This window comes from Thermobia domestica, chromosome 6, assembly GCF_964235325.1.
Source record: "Thermobia domestica chromosome 6, izTheDome1.hap1.1, whole genome shotgun sequence".
In the NCBI taxonomy this organism is placed as follows: domain Eukaryota; kingdom Metazoa; phylum Arthropoda; class Insecta; order Zygentoma; family Lepismatidae; genus Thermobia; species Thermobia domestica.
In genome coordinates, this window is record NC_137459.1 from 131809556 (window position 1) to 131832293 (window position 22738).

The window sequence follows — 22738 nt, forward strand, 5'->3', positions numbered from 1 at the left end:
AGCCTGTTTCAAAATGGCCACCGAAAATGGTTCCACGTTCTGATACAAGCGCAATGTTCAAATTGGGTGTGACAAGCCAATATCCCGTGAACTATGCATTAAACAAGAAAAGTGTTGAGTCAATGTACAATACAGACGGCCTAAAATATGGGTAAAACACGTGGTTCCCGGCCCCCATTTTGAAGGGAGGGGAGTACGTGGATTTTTCAAATAGCAACATAGGGCGAGTGAAACCTTCTTCGATAGATCGTGAAATACCAAACAGCTTAGTACAAAAGTTGTTTTGATTTCAGGCAAGTCTGTCTCAACAGAATTACCACACGCTAATATCCTGTGAAGTAGTAAAATAACGTTGAGTAATTTTACGGGTTATGTGCGATGTTAAAAATTGTAATTTCAATCACTGTAAAACAAATAATTTCAACACCTACTGTATCACAAATGATGCTCGATATGCTCTCTATCCTGCTCCACACACCTTCGTTAGCGGCGGAATAGGGATATTCTTACAGCATGTAGCATCTCTAGAGTGATGGATGCACACACGTCAGGGTTTGCCCAAGTGGGCCCAGCCCGAAAAAAATACTTTAAAACCCATCTGGGTTTTTGAGTTTTTTGTTAGTATATTATTGGTAGAACTAAGGTGATCACATTGAAAGTGATTTTTATCAGAGTTTGGACTTTCCTAGGGCGATGCTTTCATGTTAAAGTATACAATAACATTCAACGTTAGACCTATATAAAGTTCTGAATGCACTGAACGAATAAAGCTTACCTTAGCTTGAGATAATTATAGAACAAGTTAATGTATGGATTGTGTTTATAGGCTATTTGAAGTATAATATACGATATCATATTTTAGAAAATACGTTTCGTGAATAGTGGGACGTTATCCCTCATTCGTTTGACGACTTTAAGCCCATAGGTGCCTGTACCACCAGTAAATATGTAAATACATTAGTAAAACTACTTGCATTATTTCATACATTTGATGGTTACACAAGTATTCTTTAGTAAAATTTGGTTTTCCAACAACAGTAGTTCAGTCATTAGTTGCTACTCTTCAAATAAGCATTCTGTAGAATCAACACCAGCAATAGCGGAAAAATTCTTGTCAAATATAAGAAGCTTGCTGGGAGTTCTAAAGACTATGTAACGCTACTATTTCAAGTGCTGAATTTGAACTTCCGTACTAGTGGAAGTGTCGATGTACAGTAAAGAAATTGCACTTTCGGGGAAAATCCGTCGTGAAAGAAGTGCTCGGGAAATTCCCGCAATTGAACGCACCAAGTATCTGAAATGAATACTTCAGCAATAAAACTACTTATTTTAAGCTAAAAGGTATTTTATTTAATTTAAGACATTTTGAAACATTTACTTTATAAGATATGAATTATCTCTTTGTTAATTAGTTTAAATTAATTTTCGGGAAAGAACCGTCTTGCTAGTACTAGGGAAATTCCCGTACTGAACGCGCAAAGTATCAGGAAGTAAATTTCAACAATAAAACCATTTTACGCTGGAAAATATTTGCCATATAAGACATTTTGAAACATTTGTTTTATAATACATGAATTATATCTTTGTTTTAAATCAATATATTTGGTATTCGTATTCGGCGAACATTTCTAAAGCTCTTGGGATGACTTTATTTACATTTGTTCGTTTGTCTGCCTGTACCACACACACATTACAGGGTTCAACTTTCGTTCTTTAAGTTTAAATTTTCCGGGTACAAGCACGAGACACACACAATTTTCTGTATAGATTTTGGCAGGATAACAGCGTAAAATTTCAAAATGGCTTTTTTTTAGTTTTCTAAACAGTGTGTACCCACGCTACAAAGCGCAATTTTCGGTCTTTTAAATAGAAATTTTCAGAGTAGAAGCACGAGACACACTAAATTAGGTGTATATATATTTTGGAGGCGATTCAACGTAAAATTTCAAAATGGCGGCCACTTTTCAACTAGCGGGTATCCACACTACAGAGTGCAATTTTCGGACTTTTAAGTTGAAATTTTGAGGGTAGAAGCAAGAGACATTCTAAATTTGTTATATAGATTTTCTCGCCGATTCAATGTAAAATTTCAAAATGGCGGCCACTTTTTCAAAACAGTAGTGAATAGAAAATTGCTACAAGTTGTGACAATGACAATCTTGAAATACAAATCACATTTTAACACTTTTACCCCCAAAGACATTGAAATAATTCGAAAAAACCGATTAAACCCGAAAATACCAATATGGGCCCAGGTGGGTTGTTTTTTTTAAATACCCGGGTTTTTTCAAACCATGACACCAGGGTGGATTGATTTAAATCAGTCTGATTTAAATCATTTGATTTTTTAAATAAAAATAGTTTATTTAAATCAAATTCTTAAATAGATTAATTTAAAGAGAAAATAACTAAAATCCTGTTTCCGCTCTGTTACTCCGATTATGGAAGACATTAATCATAATATAATGAGACTCAAATGTATGTACAGTACAGTATGAAAACGAGTGTCAGCAGAAGATGATTAGTGAAAATCCCGTTTTGAACGGGTAACGGGAGAATTCTGCTTTCTTCTCTTTCTAACATACGGTTTTTAAATCGATAACTATTCCAACGGGGCAATCAGCATGGACATTTAAGACGAAAAGTCTTTTGTGTGCGCGTCTGTTTGTTCCTAGATAATTGGGGCGTATTTAGAGGGATCCGATCCCCTCCCTGAAACTTTTTAAATTTTATAACTTTAGGCGAAATTTACGTATTTTATATGTATTTCGTGCCGCAAGGTAGTTCTGATTAAAAAAAAAATATGTCCCTACCAAATATCAGTAACTTCTATGAAGAGAAATTGTCATATTGATAAACGTTGTTGTACTTTTTCCTTAATGCTTAAGAAACATTGTTTGGGATTGAAATCAGTTAACAATTGGGGATTAATTCAAATTCTAACCCCAATACTTTCACTTAAATGGCATAATTAACATTTAATACTAATTCCTAATATTTCTTCTTCAGTTCTGGACTTGTATTATACAAGGAGAAAGATTTGATTTCAATAAAAAAAAATGATTTAAGTAAAAAAAATCAACAAAAATGATTATTTTAAAAAAATGTGTTTTTTTTTACCATGCCTGACACACGTTGATACTTCATATTATCAGTAGTACTCGGTACGTTGGACATTACCCGATCCTTAACATAACGCCAGAGGAAAATATCAAATGGGATAAGGTCAGAAGACCGTAGAGGCCAGGCTTGCCCGAAATCAAAACAAATTTTGTACTGAACTGTTTGGTTTTACACGATCTATTAAATAAGGCATCACTCGAATTATTTGCTCATTTGAAAGTTTCAAGTTGGTTCCGGGGCCCCATGATGGCGGCCCTGGGGACAACGCGACAACAAAATTCCATGTTGCCTATGGCTTTTTACTTTTTCACTGTTTGTTTTATCGTTTTCTACTCAGCCGATTCTGATTTATAAGCACTGGAAATTTTATCTGATACAGGACCATTTTAGGGGGTCATCTTGAAAACGGTGCCCCATATCAAAAATTGTTCAATTTTCCAAGCTCTTTCGAACGAGGTATCACTCGACCTATGTTCCCATTTGCAATTTTCACGTACAACCCCCCTTTCCCCAAAAATGGGGGCGTGGAACTCGTGCCTGACCCATTTTTAGGCCTCTCTGTGTTGTACATTCACTCATAACATTTTTCTTATTTGACGTATAGTTCGCGAGATATTGGCTTGTAACACTTATTTTGACTCACCCTGTATATACAGGGTGTTTCAAAACAACACAGACAATGTTTGGTTGATGATTTTTGAGTTTATCGTCCCGTTCAGCAGCGAGGCTATATGAGAGGTGGACCTACTGATTAACGTGGAATCCGAACCACATGAGCTCCCGCCACAGACAATGTTTGGAGGTGATTTCTGACACCAAGATGAGACAAAAAGTATAGACCAACTTGGGTGCACAAATGCTTTCCTTCGGAGTTATAGGCTGCCGAAAACATGATAAAGATGAACTTTAATGCTCTGTACCTCCAAAACTATGGGACCTACCGTAGTCGGGTCAAGACTTCACTTAGGAACTAATATGTGCCCTAACCAAATATCCAAGTTTCAGAATCCTGTGGCATTTCCACAGCAATTTTTATAGGGGTAGTTGATGATTGCTTCAGATTATATGCCCGTTGCCAAACTGCCTCTATAAAAATTGTTACAGAAGTACCGCAGTATTCTGAAACATGTATTTTTGGATAGCGCACATATTAGTTCCTAAGTGAAGTCTTGATCCGATTACGTTAGGATCCATAGTTTTGGAGCTATGGACCTTTAAAGTTGATTTTTCATGTTTTCGGCAGCCTATAACTTCGAAAGGAAGCACGTGTGCATCCAAGTTGATCTATACTTTTTGTCTTATCTTGGTGTCAGGAATCACTTCACAAACATTGTTGGCGTTGTTCTGAAACACCCTATATATATCCCACGATTATGGGTGAATAAGGCAAGTGAATGATGATGGAAGAATTGATGGAATGAGAATGTGGGAGGGAATGGGAGTATCTCGAGAAAACCCATGTACATGATGTTGTCCACCACAAACTTACTTGGACGGGGATCGAACCAGAGACCCTACACACCAGAGGTAAGCGCTCTACCATTGAGCCGCTATGCCCTTCTTCTCTTGACCATAATGCGGTACTTTTATTGTGCATACTAGACAGTCTTCACACATTACTAAGATACAGTTACTACGCAGACTTACAGTTCAAGGTGGAATCCGTAATGCGTTCAAATTCCAATGCACTCCCACCGGGAATCAAGCCAGGACCATGTACACCAAAGACACATGTGCTAGCAACTAGGGCAGCTGGGAGGGTGGAGAATGGGTGACCTCCAGCGGGTGTGGCAAAATTCAAATGGTTTGGCATACGTAAGTATTAATTTAGGTGCAAGAAAGAACGGAGCCACGCGACTGAGGGGTAAAATTCAAATTTTACAGTATCATGCAAAAACTGTTCGACCACTTTTAAACACTGATTATACAAGAGTAGATCTTACACCTGGGAAATTCATACTGTGCACTTAAATTCAACAGCATTACGTAAAACCGGATGGGCTGACTTGTTTTTGTCAGTCACAATGTTTTCCCTCCCGGAGATCTTGCACGAAATTCATTAAAAAATGACGATCGGATTCGTCTCACAAATCTAAAAATTAAAAAAAAAGGGTATCCAGAGCTCGTTCCCGCTAATTGACAGTCAAAACTTAGCGGTAGGATGTTCCTGAATTGACGAGCTTTATATGCATCTACTGTCGTAAACAGAAAAGAGAAAATAATAAAGAGTATGTCGTAGAATGGTTTGATGGTTGATTTGGCGTTTAGCATTCAGTTCAGCACCGAGGCTACATGAGATGTGGAACTACAGCTTTAACGTAGAATCAGTACTATTTGAACACTGACGGGAAATCAAACACGGGTCTCCACCGTCAAAGTTGCGAACACTAATTATATATTATAAAGGAGCAGATTTGAAGTGGGTGACTCATCATCGCCAAGGCCATACTACTTACAGATATTAACATAAAATCTGGAGAGAATACTCTTTTTGTCACGAAAATAAGAGATAAGAAAGAATCTGTCGGAAATACCCTTCCTAATTGAAAGTAAAGGGGGATTAAAAATTGCCAAGAACAGAGTATCTTACGAATTCGTGGCGTTAGAGATGAAACTCAGTGTACGAACTTTTTACTAAAAAGAAGGGAACACATGTTTTAGAGTTTTCAAAAATTCCACTCCAAATGGGGGAAAGGAGCATTTACAAAATACTCAAATTTCACTTTGGTAATCAGAAAGTATCGAATGTGAGAATTCGCTTAAGTTGAAAACCTGAATTTGGGTATATACACTGAAAAAAAAAGTGATTCAGCGTTCTGGAAAATTATGCTAACGGGAACAATAGGGTCATTTTTATATCCAAATTTTCCTTTCTTTATTGAGAAAGTGCCCAATGTGAGGAATCACTTAAGTTGAAGGTGTTAAATTCGGTTAAACTATTACATAAAAGTAAGAGAATGTGTTATACGTGTTTCAGCGTTTGAAAAATTTTGTTTCTAAAAAGGGAAAAGAATGCTTATATATATATATATATATATATATATATATATATATATATATATATATATATATATATATATATATAAGGTTCTCAAAAGTCCCCTGACATAGGCTAACTCTTATCGTCAGAGTTACAACAAAATGTAAGAGGGTAAAGTCTTCAAATATGATGTTTTCAATCTAAAGAGAATGATTTTTTTTTTTAATCGGACGAGCCGTTTGGGGCTGTGCACTCTTTATGCGCCCAATGTTGAATGAAAATGCAACGTTGCCATTTATCTGGATCCACAACATAAAGTGAATGGTGGCATGTTTGAAATGGGAGATGGCCATCAACACGTTAGCATTAAAAAAAACAGTGATTTCATTCACTTATGTTGTGGGTCCAGGTAAATGGCAACGTTGCACTTTCATTTGACATTGGGCACATGAAGAGTGTACAGCCCAAACAGCTCGTGTATATATATATATATATATATATATATATATATATATATATATATACGATGGTGCTAAACTTGGACTTAAGCGGCATCGAGTGTGTGTAACTGTCTGTCTGTCTCCTTTTAGCAAATAAAGCTCACCCCGGGATAGGAGAAGAGAAAAAATGCGTGCGGAAGTGAGTTGCCCAAGGCTGATTTGTATGGTACCATTCCAGTATTCAAGGCATAGTTTCAGCAAGAGAATGCTTTTGTATTTTGCTAACAATCTTGTACCATATATTATAAGAGGTATTTTTTCAAACAGAACTTGAAAATGAAAAGAAATAAAGGAAATTTTGAACAATTAAATCTGGAAAATACTGCTTGTGCTCGGACTAAATTCATGTACCAAACGTATGTTTATTCAACTCAAAACTCTGAACCGATTTTTAATGAAACATTCACCAATGTCTTCATTAGAATCTCAGAATATTATGTATTATAGTCACAGTTTACATAATATCTCGCTTAGGTTTTAGAAAACTTAGTTATAAGCTGAAAGATAAATAATAATAATAATAACTTCCATAAAATGAAGCAAGTTGTTTTCGGGTGCGAAAGAACAATTTTGCTTAATCATCATTTTAAGACTTCCTTTTTGTTTTTAATCAGGGCGAATCAGAGCGCCTTTGGAAATATCCATTTAGGATGGTCTAATGATTATCATGAAATAAGAATATATATATTCTTACAGTGGGTCAAAAAGTTTCCGTACAGATGTTTTCCTGTTATGTTTTGTAATATACCTTACAAAGTACAGAAAGAAAATGACAATTTTTATGAGTTTTCTGCAAAGAACTCCATAATAAGCATATACATAAGAAAATAAAACATTTGGAATATGTAATTAAGCAGAAAATCAAATACACACGAAATACTGACCATATTACAAATCAAAAAAGTTTCCGTACACCTAATGAAATACAAGTAAATAAGGGCACCATGTTGAGTTTCGACCGCAGTTAGTGATCAGTTGGTCCTCCTTTGGTCTTAAGTACTTCTCGCATTCGTTTCTGCATTGCAGTGAGCAATGTTGATGTAGTTTCAGGGGGGATGTTCCTCCATTCTTCACGTAATTCATTTTTCAACTGGACCCTGTTTCTAATATTGTGATTCGTAATGCGCCTCCGTAATTCATCCCACAGATGCTCAATGGGATAACAGTCAGAAGATTGTGAAGGAGTATTAAGTTGTTTTGGCACATTATACAACAACCACTCTTTCACTTTTCGTGCAGTATGTTTCGGGTCGTTATCTTGCTGGAATATAAAAGAGGCTCTCATATTCAGTCTCTTTGCACTGTCGTACAGTTTGTTTTTTAGAATGTTCAGGTAAACATGTTGGTCCATTGTACCTTCTATAAAATGCAAATTTCCTACATCAATGCACCCCCAAACAAGCACACCACTACATCCATGCTTTACAGTAAGAGACAGATGCTTTGGTTCCACGTGCGTTATTTGGTTTCCTCCACACAATAACTCTTCCGGCGGATCCATGAATGTTGAACTTGCTCTCATCACTAAATGAAACAGAGTTCCAGAAGGTAATTGACTTGTGATCACATGAGATTTTGCGAACTCTACACATTTCTTGCAGTTTGCTCTACTAACATATGGTTTCTTTCTGGCTACGCGACCGTTGTAGAACGCTCTTCTGAGGACAGTAAGAACTGTTTCAGGAACCACTTGACACCATAATCGGTTTCAATCATAGTAGAGAATTTTGGAGCACTTGTTTTGGGTTCATTTTGGATAGTTCTTAAAATAACACGTTTATGCTTATCCTTCAGCTTTGTTGGACGGCCACTCCACGGTCGATCTTTGCAAATATTTGTTGCAATATACCTATTTAGAATATATTGCACTTTAGAATGTGATTTCTTTACTGCCTCTGCCATATTTCTAAGAGAATTACCTTCATGTCTTAATTTTACTATTAGTTCACGTATTGGAATTGACACTTCCATTTTGGCGTGTCGTTTTCCTGCATCTGTAGGTCTCCCCCTTGCCCAAATGTAACTGCAGTACTACCTTATCACTAGTAGAGCACGCTTCTGTCATCTGTAACCACTGCAAACCCTGTTTGGTGAGTGTTTTGCTTCCTTCTACTGTATATTTATGTCGTGTGCGGAAACTTTTTTGACCCCAATTTTCAGCAACTTAACTTAAATCGTCAGTTATACTATTGGTATATTCAATACTATCACTATAATGTATACACATCACAAGTAGACACGAACAAATTCAGCCAATATAATTGCGTTATATTATTTATTTATTTTAAGATACAGTATTATGACATTTTGAAATTACTAATCTCTGGTGTATGGAAATTTATTTGACCCACTGTATATATATATATACCCTGTTTCAAAAAGAATAAACGTATTACGAAGAATTATTTTGTCCAAACTATCGATCGCTGCGCCTGGGCTAGGCTATTGGAGAAACGAATAAATAGTCTAGTTTATATTAATAGCCGCTAGATATCAGTTGTCTTCTGTTTTGATTGGTGAACGTCATATGTTTAAAATGGCTACTCCGCAGCAGAAATTATTTTGTGTTCTCGAGTTTGCAAAGTGCAATTCCGTAATTACAGTGCAAAGACGTTTCAGGTTGAGGTACCAAATTGATTCTCCGAATGGGCGGAACATTCGCAGATGGTATCGATAGTTTGTAGATACAGGATGTGTATGTAAAGGAAAGAGTCCTGGCCGCCCTCGTGTTCCTGGAGAAAATCTTACACGAATTCAAACTGCTTCCAACGTAGTCCTTCAAAATCAACTCGTCGTGCCAGTCGGGAGTTATAAATTCCGACAACAACAATTTGGCGTGTTTTGAGACGTCGGTTGGTTATGAAGCCGTACAAGTTACAGCTGTTACAAGCTCTGTGTACTGATGACAAACGCAAACGTGTGACATTTTGTAACGAGATTCTGGATGCTACTGACAATGGTAACACTTTTGCACAACGCATCGTGCTCAATGATGAAGCGATTTTCCGTGTTAGTGGTCAGGTAAACAAACAAATGTTCGAATTTGGGAGAACCCACATGCAGTCATTGAACATGTACGAGACTCGCCCAAAGCCAATGTGTTTTGTGCGATATACTGATCATCTGTTTACGGCCCATTCTTTTTTTAATGGAAACACGGTTAACAGTCAGCAGTATCTCGCTATGTTACAAAACTGGTTGTTTCCGAGGCTGCACGAAGACAACTTCATTTTTCAACAAGACGGGGCACCCCCTTACTGGAGTCGCCAAGTGCGTGAGTATCTGAATGAAACTCTACCGAACCGTTGGATTGGTCGTCAAGGAGCTGGCGACTTAGCATGTCTCAGCCGGCCTCCACGGTCACCGGATTTGAAACCCTGTGACTTCTTCCTGTGGGGTTTCGTTAAAGACAACGTTTATGTACCACCACTCCCACAGAACCTGGAAGAGTTGAAGAAACGGATCCGTACTGCCATAACATCAGTGACGCAGGACATGCTTGCCCGAGTATGGGAGGAATTTGAGTATCAATGTGATATTTTTCGTGTCGCTGATGAAGGACATATTGAACATCTGTAATTTGAACTTTGAACTGTAATTTGAACTTGAGAGGTTCGTAAATATGTTCGTGTAAAATTTCATATTCGTATGTCTTAAAGTTTAATAAATAAACAGGATATATATATATATATATATATATATATATATAGAGAGAGAGAGAGAGAGAGAGAGAGAGAGAGAGAGAGAGTTTTCAGGTGCAAGGAAGCGATTGTTGAACTACTTTCTTCAAGGTCATTTAAAGGCAAAGTGTGTGTCAAATATTTATCATTAGCCTAATTTCTTACTGAATGGGGATGAACACTTGAACTAGCTGTCAAAAGAAATGCAATTTCAAATGCGATTTTGTATACAGGATATTGATTTTGGGGAACAAAAAGTAAAGGGATGACATTTTGTACCCCGTCAAAATGATAGAGCTACTATTAATCCTGCTCTTACTCCAGTGTATAAGCTAAATCCTACGTAACGAAACCAGTAGTTTCATTCGTGTTTGCAAATTCTAAACCTGCTGGAGAACTTCAGTTTTTAATTTGTACAGTCATGAACAAAAAATCTTAAATATCCATTGCACTTTTTATGCAATATTCTCTTCAGTTGAGTTCTGAAGTAAAAATGTTAAGATCTGTTCAAAGAGTATTGTAATCGTGCGCTCGTCAGTAAAACAAGGAGCGCTTAAGAATTGATAATCTAGGTGTCTCGCAAGCTAGCAAAATTACGAGAGCGAGTTCAACGCAGAGGAACCCGAAAGTTGATCTGAGGTAGTAAGAACTCAGAATCAATTTTGCCATTGATAATCTTATATAGATAAACCCAGGGCCGCCCACAGGGGGGATGTATGGCGCAAGCTGCGCCATTGAGAAAGATTTTGGGGGGGATTTTACTCTACTTTCGAACTAGCAATTTTACTGCCGGAATAGCATTAAAACACGATTTTGAGAAGCTAATTTTCAAAAATTTTCCGGGGTGAACCCCCCTACCCCCTGCTTAGAAACTCTATGAATGAAGTACCGCGCAAGTAACTATGTGAAAGGATGGCTGGTCGGTTTATCGCTTTGTGTAGGTAATTTACCCATTTTCTGCTGGGAGCATTTATTTATTTTTTATTTATACCATGTACGACACTTAATAAGTAATGCTGTTCAATTGCTACATGATGTATAATAAATGAATTAATGATAATATTTTGTATAGTTTTCTGTTTGTGCGATTACGTTTTCCAGAGCCTGCGGTAAACTGAAAACCAGCTCAAAAGTGGCATCACTTTGGGGGGGGGAGTGCGCCATCAGCTTTGGGGGGGATGGGCACCCCTGGATAAACCAGCAGCGCGGCGTCGTTTGTAAGCGGTACAAAGTATCATTAAAGACATTAATTTCTGTCTCGAGTGATCACTGTGGCAAGAAAGAAGTTTAGGACCGAGTCAATGCGTGATAAATTAGTAGGTACTAGTGCTGTTGAATTTTTGTGACATTTGCGGTTTTCGGTTTTTGAGAAAACCGATTTTCTGAAAACCGAAAACCGCAAATGCGGTTTTCAAAACCGAAACCGCAAATACGATTTTCAAAACCGAAACCGCAAAAGCGGTTTTCAATACCGAAACCGCAGATGCGGTTTTCAAAACCGAAACCGCGAAAGCGGTTTTCAAAACCGAAACCGCAAAAGCGGTTTTCAAAACCGAAACTGCAGATGCGGTTTTCAAAACCGAAACCGCAAAAGCGGTTTTCAAAACCGAAACCGCAGATGCGGTTTTCAAAACCGAAACCGCAGATGCGGTTTTCAAAACCGAAACCGCAAAAGCGGTTTTCAAAACCGAAACCGCAAAAGCGGTTTTCGAAACCGAAACCGCAAAAGCGGTTTTCAAAACCGAAACCGCAGATGCGGTTTTCAAAACCGAAACCGCAGATGCGGTTTTCAAAACCGAAACCGCAAAAGCGGTTTTCAAAACCGAAACCGGAGATGCGGTTTTCAAAACCGAAACCGCAAATGCGGTTTTCCAAACTGAAACCGAAAAAGCTCTTTTCGAAAGCGAAAGCCGCCCGAAACCGTGTTTGCGGTTTTATAAGGGATTGTCCTTTTCAAAGCAGAAACAATGTTTGCTGTTTTTAATTACACCTTTTAACAATTGTGAAAGCATCTATCGATCGAGACAAATGTATTGATTTATATGTGTGTTTTAACTTTTTTTATTTGCTCCAAGACTATTATGGTAATATGTGCAGCACAGTGCGAAAGGGATAATTCGATGGTTGTACAAGTCACAGCTAAATTAGGGTGACAAATAATGACGTTCGATCCTTAGCTTTTTTTTTTAAGTTATTTCTTTGACGACATTTTCAATGTACCTTTCGGCTGCAGGGAAGCAAACCCGATGGACCCCACCTGATTTTCATATATGTTGTAAATTAGACCACCAGGAACACGAATCTGAAGGAATTTTGACATTTCGAATGTCGGAACTCGAGATATTCGAACATAAATTGACCATTGAAGCAAACTGGACCCCACCTGATTTTTATATATTTTGTAAAGTAGACCACAAGGAACACGTATCTGAAGGAATTTTGACATTCCGAATTTCGGAACTCGAGATATTCGAACATCAAGTGAAAACGGAAGCAAACTAGACCCCAACTGATTTTTATATATTTTGTAAACTAAACCACGAGAAACACGAATCTGAAGGAATTTTGACATTCCGAATTTCGGAACTCGAGATATTCGAACATAAAGTAACCAGGAAGCAAAAAGGACACTATTTGATTTTTATATATTTTGTAAACTGGACCAAAATTAGCAATTATCTGAACGAATTTTGACATTCCGATTTCCCGATCTCGAGATACTAGAACTTATACAGTAGTTTTATGTAATATGTATAAAAGTACGTAACGAAGAAAGTTCTGTCGCTTTTTGACCTATCACTTAGAGCATAGATATGTCACCAAAGACGTACCTGGAAGATCAAAAATAGTACCCATCAGTATCAATGACCTTCTGCCAACGTTCGGGATGGGCATGGATTCCTTCGCGGTAGAACTTGGTTTGCCGTGAAGCGAAGAAGGTATCAAGTGCATTTAGCACCTCTACTACGGAGTTGAACTGGAGTCCTCTAAAGTGAGTGTCCAAGGAAAGGAACAGGTGATAACCGGACGGTATAATGTCCGGACAGTATGGCGGATGCAATAGTGTTTCCCATTCAAGGTGTAGGATGGTGTTCCGGCTCATTCTAGCTATGTGGGGCATAGCGTTGTCCCGTAATGGGGGAACCCCTTAGCGATTGAGAAGTGTTGGCTCCAGGGTTTTGAGTTTTTCTTGAACACGGCTCAACTGCTGACAGTAGACAGTTGCATTGATGTTCTTCTCTGACCGCCCGGTAGCAGTTCCCGATGCACGATGTCGTGAGCAGTCCACCAAACACACAGGAGGACTTTCTGGAACCGGAAACAAATCATCTGGGACACATAGACCCAACTTATAGTGCTTTCCAAATTGATGGAGGTGCTGGCGAATGGTTTCTCGACTAACATTGAATGTTAGCACCAGTTCCTCACATGTCTGTTCGGCTCAATTGCTACCTGAAGATCCTCATTTTGTACATGTGTTGGTCTTCCGGCACGTGTGGTGCGTCTTTCGTGAGTGTTCCGTCGCCGTCCTTAAACTTGCTAAACCACCCTTGCACTGTCTGCGTAATCACGACCCTCACCAAAGCCCTGAGATATCTTCCGCCCCGCTACAGTGGCGTTTGATCCAAGTTGGAACTCGTACAGCATACACGCCCCTATGACGCTCTGTGGAGGTTCCATATTCACTCCGTCCTTACATACGTTTACGTTGTAACTGAACTTCCACAACCATGTAGAATGTCGGATATACCCACACCAACAACTGACCTTCGCCTTATCTCCATTCGCATTAAACTCACGGTATGAGGGTCAATTTTACACAGAATTCCACAAAAAGCGACAGAACTTTCTTGGTTACCTTTATATATCTCTCAGGACATAATATGTTTCGTATAGAGAATATTGTGTTTTTTTTTTTTTTTTCATATAACGTCTATATTAAACTTTAAGTTTTAATATCTCGAGTTCCGGAGGTCGGAATGTCAAAACGCCTTCAGATTTGTGTTCCTCGTGATCTAGTTTACAAAATATATAAAAATCAGGGGAGGTCCAATTTGCTTCCCTGCATCCTACTTTTCAAACGAAACCGTTTTCCAGAGTGTACATTTTGCTTCAAACTGAGTTCTGCCCTGGCTAAGAAACGTAAATTCGCTTCTATAAGAGTCTTTAAAGTTACACTTGAAATTGTCGTTCGGCATTCTTGTAGCTTGTGAAGGTATGAATAATTCAAGTATGTTTGTTACATCATCTACAAACGAATACTCATTCGTATAGAACCTCCAATACATTACATAGAAAACACATGAACTATACAAAGAAAACCATTGTGCATTAGAGCAGATCTCTTATTAGCAAATGATTCTGCACACGCGCACTGCTCAGATAGCCCAGAGCTTGAGCCTGAGCGCGAGTCCAAATTTAACTCAATCGCGATTGAGATTGTCAAAGGTGTAGCGGTTTACGTTTAATATACCATACCAACACTTTATCAACTAAGTCCTCTTAGATTTTTCTCCAATCCCAAAAAGCGGGTGGTTTTTCGTGATTAAGATATGTTTAAGCGGGGGACGAATATATAACCTGAAAATCGGGTGGTACCCGCTAAAATAGGGTAATAAGCCAACACTCAATAGAAATAAGGTATATCCCTATTTAAGATCACTACACATGCAACTCATGAAATTCAATTTGAAATATCATCCACTTAGACTGACATCTTTTATATTATTATTACTCTTTCCCCATATTTTTAAAAATAGTACTGCCACTCTTTCTTTTGTTAACAAAAAGGCACCACCTCCCTTTCTTAATATAAAGAAAGAGAAAAGAAAGAAAGAAAATCTCTATCGCAATACACAATTTTATTGTTCATTTGTTGCTACTCCGATAAATGTGAATGTTGAGGTTTTGCATGTGTCGACTGGCTTCTTATCGCAAGTCCCAGACACCTGCAATAGTTTATACTAGACGGAAACACCGATCATATTTTATTCTGTATCTTTTTACTTCCCAATAACGATAGCCGTGCGTCTTTGAGAAATTGCAACTTTTTTTTTTTTTTTTTATTCTGCCAATTGTAAAAGTATAGAATTTCCCTTCACTTTAGGACATTTTAAGAAAAAATACCTTCTTTTCCTTCTGCAAATTTTGATCATTTTTCCCTAAGCCGCCGAGGGAAATTTCCCTCCATCTGGCAACTGAGAGCCGGTGTAGGGAAAGATTCTTTGCTGTTTTCTCGTCGTTACTTGATATTAGTGCTGTAGAATTTTTGACATTTGCGGTTTTCAAAACCGAAACCGCAAAAGCGGTTTTCAAAACCGAAACCGCAAATGCGGTTTTCAAAACCGAAACCGCAAATGCGGTTTTCGAAACCGAAACCGCAAAAGCGGTTTTCAAAACCGAAACCGCAAAAGCGGTTTTCAAAACCGAAACCGCAAATGCGGTTTTCAAAACCGAAACCGCAAATGCGGTTTTCAAAACCGAAACCGCAAATGCGGTTTTCAAAACCGACATTTCGGTTTTATGAAATTTCACTTTTTTCAAAAACCGGTTTTCGGTTTTTTCAAAAACCGATTTCGACAGCACTAGTAGGTACTAAAATGTCCGTTTTCAGTTTCGAGGCTATATGAGACAGAACCTTCTGTTTAAAGTAGGATCCGAACCACTACTTGACTTGGGTTTGAATCTAAAGCAAGCACTCCAACCGGGACCACGCGTGGTAGCCACGACCCATGAGGAAGCACACATAACGTATTGTTTCGAGGTAGGCTTGTAAGATAGGTTTCTAACGGACGAAAACTATGACTTTCTTTGCTATTTTATTACCAGATAAACATTTTTTTTTATGAGTATGAAATTACTTGTCTGACTACATATTTTTCCTCCCGAAAAATGTACCACTTATACAGGTAACTACAGAATGAAGTTACTTATTCAATCTCTCTTTGCTAACATTTGTGCTGTTTAATTTTGAAAAGAAAAGCAGTACTGTTTCAAAATTTTAATAAACTAAGAAACAACGAAAAGAAGTTGTTACACTCTGATTCGAGTTACTGACACAAAAGAATGTTATGTCAAAAACAACTTAGTTGTCGCACATGCGAGAAAAACAGCGATAGGTATTTACGTCATATATGCTCATCCTATTCGCACAGCAAGATGAACAGAAGGGTAGAAAAAGAAAGGGTGTGAGATGCATCTATTGATTTTACGACCACCCCCGCATCACCCCTTTTGCTTCAATACTTTGTTGACTCAAGTGAGGGGTGTATGATCTTACAACGGAGAGTCCAGAAAGATAGGTTTTACACAATACCCCCTTATACAAAACTCGCGTTACCATATCAATGGTGAATAGATACTTCAGAGAAAGGGTCACATTTCCAACTGCATTTTTTTTTTTTTTTTTTTGAAAGAAAGAAAATGACAAACTGTTCACTTCCAATGTCTTTTCTGTGACACCGGATCTGCTTTTCTCCCATTAATCACTCCCACTCCGTCAGATGTGCATCAAGCCTGTTCACTCCGGCAGCTTGTTTTTCACAACACTTACACACTCTGCAGGAATATATATATATATATATATATATATATATATATATATATATATATATATATATATATATATATATATATATATATATATATATATATAAACGACTTCAGACAGAAAATAGTTCGGATACGAACGATGGAAATCAGAAAGAATGTCGACAACTGGCTACCGATGACATTGACAAAATATATATTTTTCTCACCTATCATGGATTGATACAACATTACCTCATAATTTAGGTTTATATATGGCGATAAATTGGATTAGATATGAATAAGAACGGAACAAAATTTTCTCCGATACTTTTTTCCTTTATCACAAATTACTACTTCTTTCATAAAGTACTAACATACTTCTGATATTAAACACTTTCTTTATTATGACAATACCTACGACAAAATGAAGTAAAGAGTTAATGTGCAAAGTTGTGTTTGTTTTTGAAAGCACATTTCTGAAAAGTAATTTATCTCCGAATCTAGTTTATATTTTGTTGTTAATAAGACACTGCTAGAAAAAAAAAAATTGTTTACGAAAAGAATTCACAAAATACTGTTAAGCTTAACATTACGTTCCTGTGAAGTCAGTAGTACAAAGCAAGTTCACGTGTACCAACTCGGTGAACAATGCAGAATACAAATTGCCTGGCCACTGCTAAAAGGTAACTTGTTTAAAATGTTCTGTGACACACAAAAATTCAATAAAAGGAACGGGCCACTGCGCTAAACTTTCTTGTCCCCCCTCCCCCGTCGTTTAAATCATGTTATACTGTAGTTATTACTAAAATGTTTATTTAAGAAAAAATTAGAACAGGTGCTTCCAGAAAACTTCATCCAAGAAATCTCTCCTATGGACCGACAGATCACCCTTCTTCTTGTCCCGAAAAAAAAATAATAATAATAAAAAGAATTACACCCTATTCCAGGTTAATAATAAAATATCCTCCATCACCATCATCATGGGCATCCTGCTATCATTGGCAGGTCACTTGCTGTAACTGAGAAGCTTCCATGCTTCACGGTCTTCAGTTAACCTCTTCGTCTTCACGTACAATTTTTCTGTTTTGATGTCCTTTAAAAATAGTCTCTTTTGCCCCTTCCTCTCTTTTCTGCCACCATACCCTCTAGCACGTCCCTCAGCCAATATCCTAACGAGTTTCTTTCTCTTTTCAATATCTAACATTCTTTTTAATTTCACCATTTCTAACACACTCTCATCCGTTTTCTGCTCGACCCAGTTAATTCTCTCTGTTCTACTCCACACCTACAATCCGAAAGCTTCAAATCGTTTTTCATCACTTCCGCGTAATGTCCATACTTCTGCCTCACACAGTACAATACTACACACGACATCGATTCACGGCATCTGTCGACAAGGAGATCAAGTTTCAATTGCTATTCTTCAAAATATTTGGCCAACTCGCTGATTGGGGGTATCAAAAATATCAGCGGCAGCTATGAAGTTAGCCTCACTGGTAAGAAATGAAACTTTTATCGTTTCAAGCTAAGAGACCTTACTTTGAATTGATAAAAGTTTAATTTCTACTAATGTGACTTCCCTCAAGAGCCGCACTGTAACAATGACTAAAGACTGGCTGTTGTCGCAGAATAAAGACGCAAATACCACCCAAACTAAATTTTAAAATGATATTTAAGAAATGGCACTTTTTTATTGAAAACTGTATGATCATTGTTGATTGATTTCTTGAGTGTAATGTCCCTTTCAGCACGAGGCTATATGAGACCGGACCTACCGATTAACGTCGAATCCGAACCACATGAGCTCCCGCCAGGAATCGAACCCGGGTCACCCACAACAAAGGCGCGTACGCTAACCGCTTAGCCACGGAGGAGCTCTGTATGGTCATCAGAGTTGGGAAAAACCATGGTTTTTATTGAAAAAAAAAGTTTTGTTTGTTTAAACCAGTTTTTTTTTTTTTTTTTTTGTTTAAATAATTTGCTCTATATATTCATATCATGTATGGACAGAAATAAGTCTGTTTCGCCTTGATGTTATTATGCAACAACCGGGTTATGCTGAAAGGGGTCACATAAGCTTAAAGCAGAATAAAAACCGCTTCTCGAGTTACATCCGAGAGAAATTGTCCTCCATTTGAACTCGGAACCAGGACTAATTGGCCACAAATGCTATACGTCTACCGACTCAATCACGAAGGAATCCTGATAAAAATACGTTGTACTGATCCTTACATGCTCCTTAATATACTGTCAAGAGTCATTTCAGAAGGACAAAAAGATAAACAGTTGCACAAGTGAAACCATTATACAGAATTATATATGGACAATTTCAAAGTACTACGGAGTACAGAAGAACTAATTTAGTTCAAGCTAGTTAACAACGACTTTTCTTGGTCCAAATTAAAGAAATATAACGACTTAATTTGCATAACAGTAAGAAAAGTGAATAAAGATACGAATTATTTGAGTCCACTTTGGCTCAGACTCATTTATACATAAATAGATACCAAAGATACTTCTCATTCCACTAAATGTTTCTCGTGGGGTCTGTATGACCCCCCCCCCACACACACACACAAAGTACGGCATTTCGATGTATTTTATCAATAGTAAACATTGAAACAAAACAATATTTAGAATTTTTCTTTGATTGCAATTACATAACAATAATAATAACTACAAAAAACCACAATAATAACAACAAACATTTATAAACTTATTTAAAAAAAGTTTCATTTGTAGTATAACCTTTTTGAGTAATGAATGGGGAATTTAGGTCTGAATATAATACGAATAATATACGGAAGTGAAACGTGATAACCCACAAATGTATGTTCATCAAGATTGTACAAACACTTACACTTTTACGAACATTTTTCGTTTTCTGGTTTAAACCAGCCAACCCTGATGGTCATTGTATCTTTATGTCAATTTACCTAAAGCTCACATTACTTCGTACAACGAAAAATAAACACTGTAATCGGGGATAACTTCTTTTGTGTTTTGCTTCAATAAATAAATAAATGTGTTAATATCCATTAATAATTGTAAACTGTAGACTAATAATAAGAATGATCGTGAAAGTATCAACGACTAGAACACATCAAAACGAAGAAAAGGCAGACAATTACGAAGTATAGATATAAAACTGAAAATAGTTAATATATGCTGGCTGTGACCAAAAGCTACTTAAAAAATCATATTAAGTAAACCCTACCTTGGCACTTGATAAAGCAGTCACACCATACAACACACGGTTCACTTCTGATCGCACATCACACGCATTTCTTTCAGAATGTCCACATACAAGTTATGTCCTCTATCCTTTAAGATGCGTTTCAGGCGTGAAAATGATAGTTCAACATCTATCGCTGTGACAGGCAGAATATTTAAAGCATGTCACAATCTTGGAATTCATAGCAATATAAACTATGCTTACACTGTAAAAACTCCAGAAATGTTCCTGATTTTCTGAAGGTCAAGGTTTTCATTAACAAGGTGTTCATAATGCTTCTTCAAAACTGCATCTTTCTCACTGATAATACTGAACACGCTTATTGTCACATCTTCAAACACACGTAGAAGCCACCAGCTTGAAATTCTGTTCTTTCCGAGAAGTTACGGAACTTGGCATCTGAGAAAAATGTAAAAATGTTAATGTAATATCATTCGTTACATCTGAGGGGGGTGCGATGGCTTAGTGGTAGAACGTTCACCTCCAGTGCTTGGGGTCCCTGGTTCGATCCCAGCTCGCACCGTGTGGACTTTGTGGTGGACGAACACCGTGCTCGTGGGTTCTCCCGTTTCTTCCCACTTTCTTCATTCCACAATTTCATTCATTTCTCACTATCACCGTCTTCTTTAGTCTAATCGGCATAACCGTGGGACGTAAAAATTAATGATTTCATTTCATTTCATTTCATTCATTAAATGTGAATGTCCCAACAAGTCGTGAGCAATCCGAATAGAAGAAGCATCCTCTTCATCAAAAGTACTGACGACCTTGACTCTGTTAAAATGCTTTACATACTAATAATCTGCATTTAAGCAGCTTCCCAACCTCATCACAATTAGACCTGGATGCGGCAAAATAACGTCAAGACGTTCGTTACAAATTCTTCCACAAAATAGTTAATTTTCCTTTTCTGCGAAAGACCTATCTTAGACGTTGGCCATAGCACACAAGGCTCCACCAAAAGATAAACAAGACAGAGAAGAAATATTATCGGAATTCGATTGGTCAACAATGATTCATCCACTCCGGTAACGAGCGTTGCACATTCCATATCTCAATAGTAATATGCATTCCATGATATCAGCGAACAATGTGACTTGCATTTCCGGCAGATAAATGAACCAATGAAACGACAATATATTCAAATAGATGGGATATCGGAGTTCAATATGCAGGGTCATTCAAAAAACGGGGAATTTTGAAAATTAAATAATTTCATGAAAGGATTTTAAAAAATATTTCTCTCACAATGTCATAATAATGTAATAGTAAAAACAATGCCATTTTAGAATACATACAGTACAATTTATTTTTTAAAAAATGACATCTTGCAGATGAACAACTTCTCTACGCAAATATTCTTGCAGTCTCTTCGTTACATTGTTCATTCGGCAATTGCTTCTCGAATTTTGGCTTTTAATTCTACCATTGTTGCGAGTCGAGTAAGGAACACTTTGTTTTCCTGTTTTAATTGCATGTGCTGATGGAACACGATCGTGGCGTCCTAAATTAAAATGACGCAGGAATTCTCTACGTGTCCCCCCACACTGTCATTGTTCTTGTAAAACGCTTTGATCGTGAAAGCACGTTGCGCACCACTCCGTGATTCATGATAAACATTCATAATAACTAAATGGCAGGGTGACACTGACAAGCAGGCGTACATTATTTAGTGTTATCAAACATCCACTGTTGCCACAACTTTCAAAATTTTCCGCTTCTTTGAATCACCTTGTACCAACGAAACACATGAAATATCGTGCGGATGTTTTCTCACATGTTAAAGTTCCTTCGTGGCTAAGCTGTTAGCATACGCGCCTATGGCGTGGGAGACCCGGGTTCGATTCCCGGCGGGAGCTCATGTGGTTCGGATTCCATGTTAATAAGTAGGTCCACGTCTCATATAGCCTCGCTGCTGAACGGGACGTTAAACTCAAAATCGACTCAACTCTCACATGTTAGGTTTCACAGTATAAAAGAGCTATTAGTTTGTTCTCTGTATTCTCCCTCATTCGTAAAATTAAGGATTTCATTAAATAGTGCAGTATGTTTTCCACAGTTTTAACTGTCTCATTTGCCGTCAACCGGGGCAATGATGAACCCACGGGGTAAACCTGAACAAAAAGGGAAAAAGTTTTCGTTTTATCCTGAGTGCAAAATATGTAACAAATATGTAAATTAAAAATATACATCAGTTCTGCAGATACATCACAAGGTCTTACATTGTGTACTTTTAACCCCACTTTGCCACAAAAATGTCTTGTACAGGACCTATTTTCGCCATTTTTCGTCCAGTAATGTGCTGCTTCTTTCACTTACTGTGAGAACTGCATGTTTTATATAATGTAAAGTTCCGCATGTCCCCATAAATTGCGACAACCATGTGTACTACACGTGTTAATAATAAACAAAAATAATGCAGACGATGGAGCCGTAGAAGAGTCGCCTACATTTGCCAGCAGTCGGCAAGACGGAGATCGCCGATGGCAGCCGACACTCCAGGATAAAAGAGAGCGGCACGTATCATCGAGCATCAATCTACCCAGGTTGATCAAACCACCTAAACCCCTCTCACGACGCTTGGTCACCGAGAGGTACCTATCCTTAAGCCCTAAGACGCACGGTCATTGGGTTCCTATCCTCTCTCACGACGCCCGGTCACCGAGAGAGACACCTAAGCTTAACCCCT

General features: G+C 37.7%; 1 protein-coding gene across 5 annotated transcripts in view; it reads right to left on the bottom strand.

Annotated features, from left to right (window-relative positions):
• The window catches only part of LOC145688213 (uncharacterized), a 392276-nt gene that overhangs the window by 328352 nt on the left and 41186 nt on the right, over positions 1-22738 (bottom strand). The window contains exon 1 of one of the 5 annotated variants that reach the window (XM_081762116.1): positions 20032-20922. The exons of the other annotated variants lie outside the window; for them this stretch is intronic. The gene's annotated coding sequence lies outside the window, so the exon portion shown is untranslated. Of the gene's footprint in view, positions 1-20031; positions 20923-22738 lie in introns of those variants that run through there. 5 annotated transcript variants of the gene reach the window in all.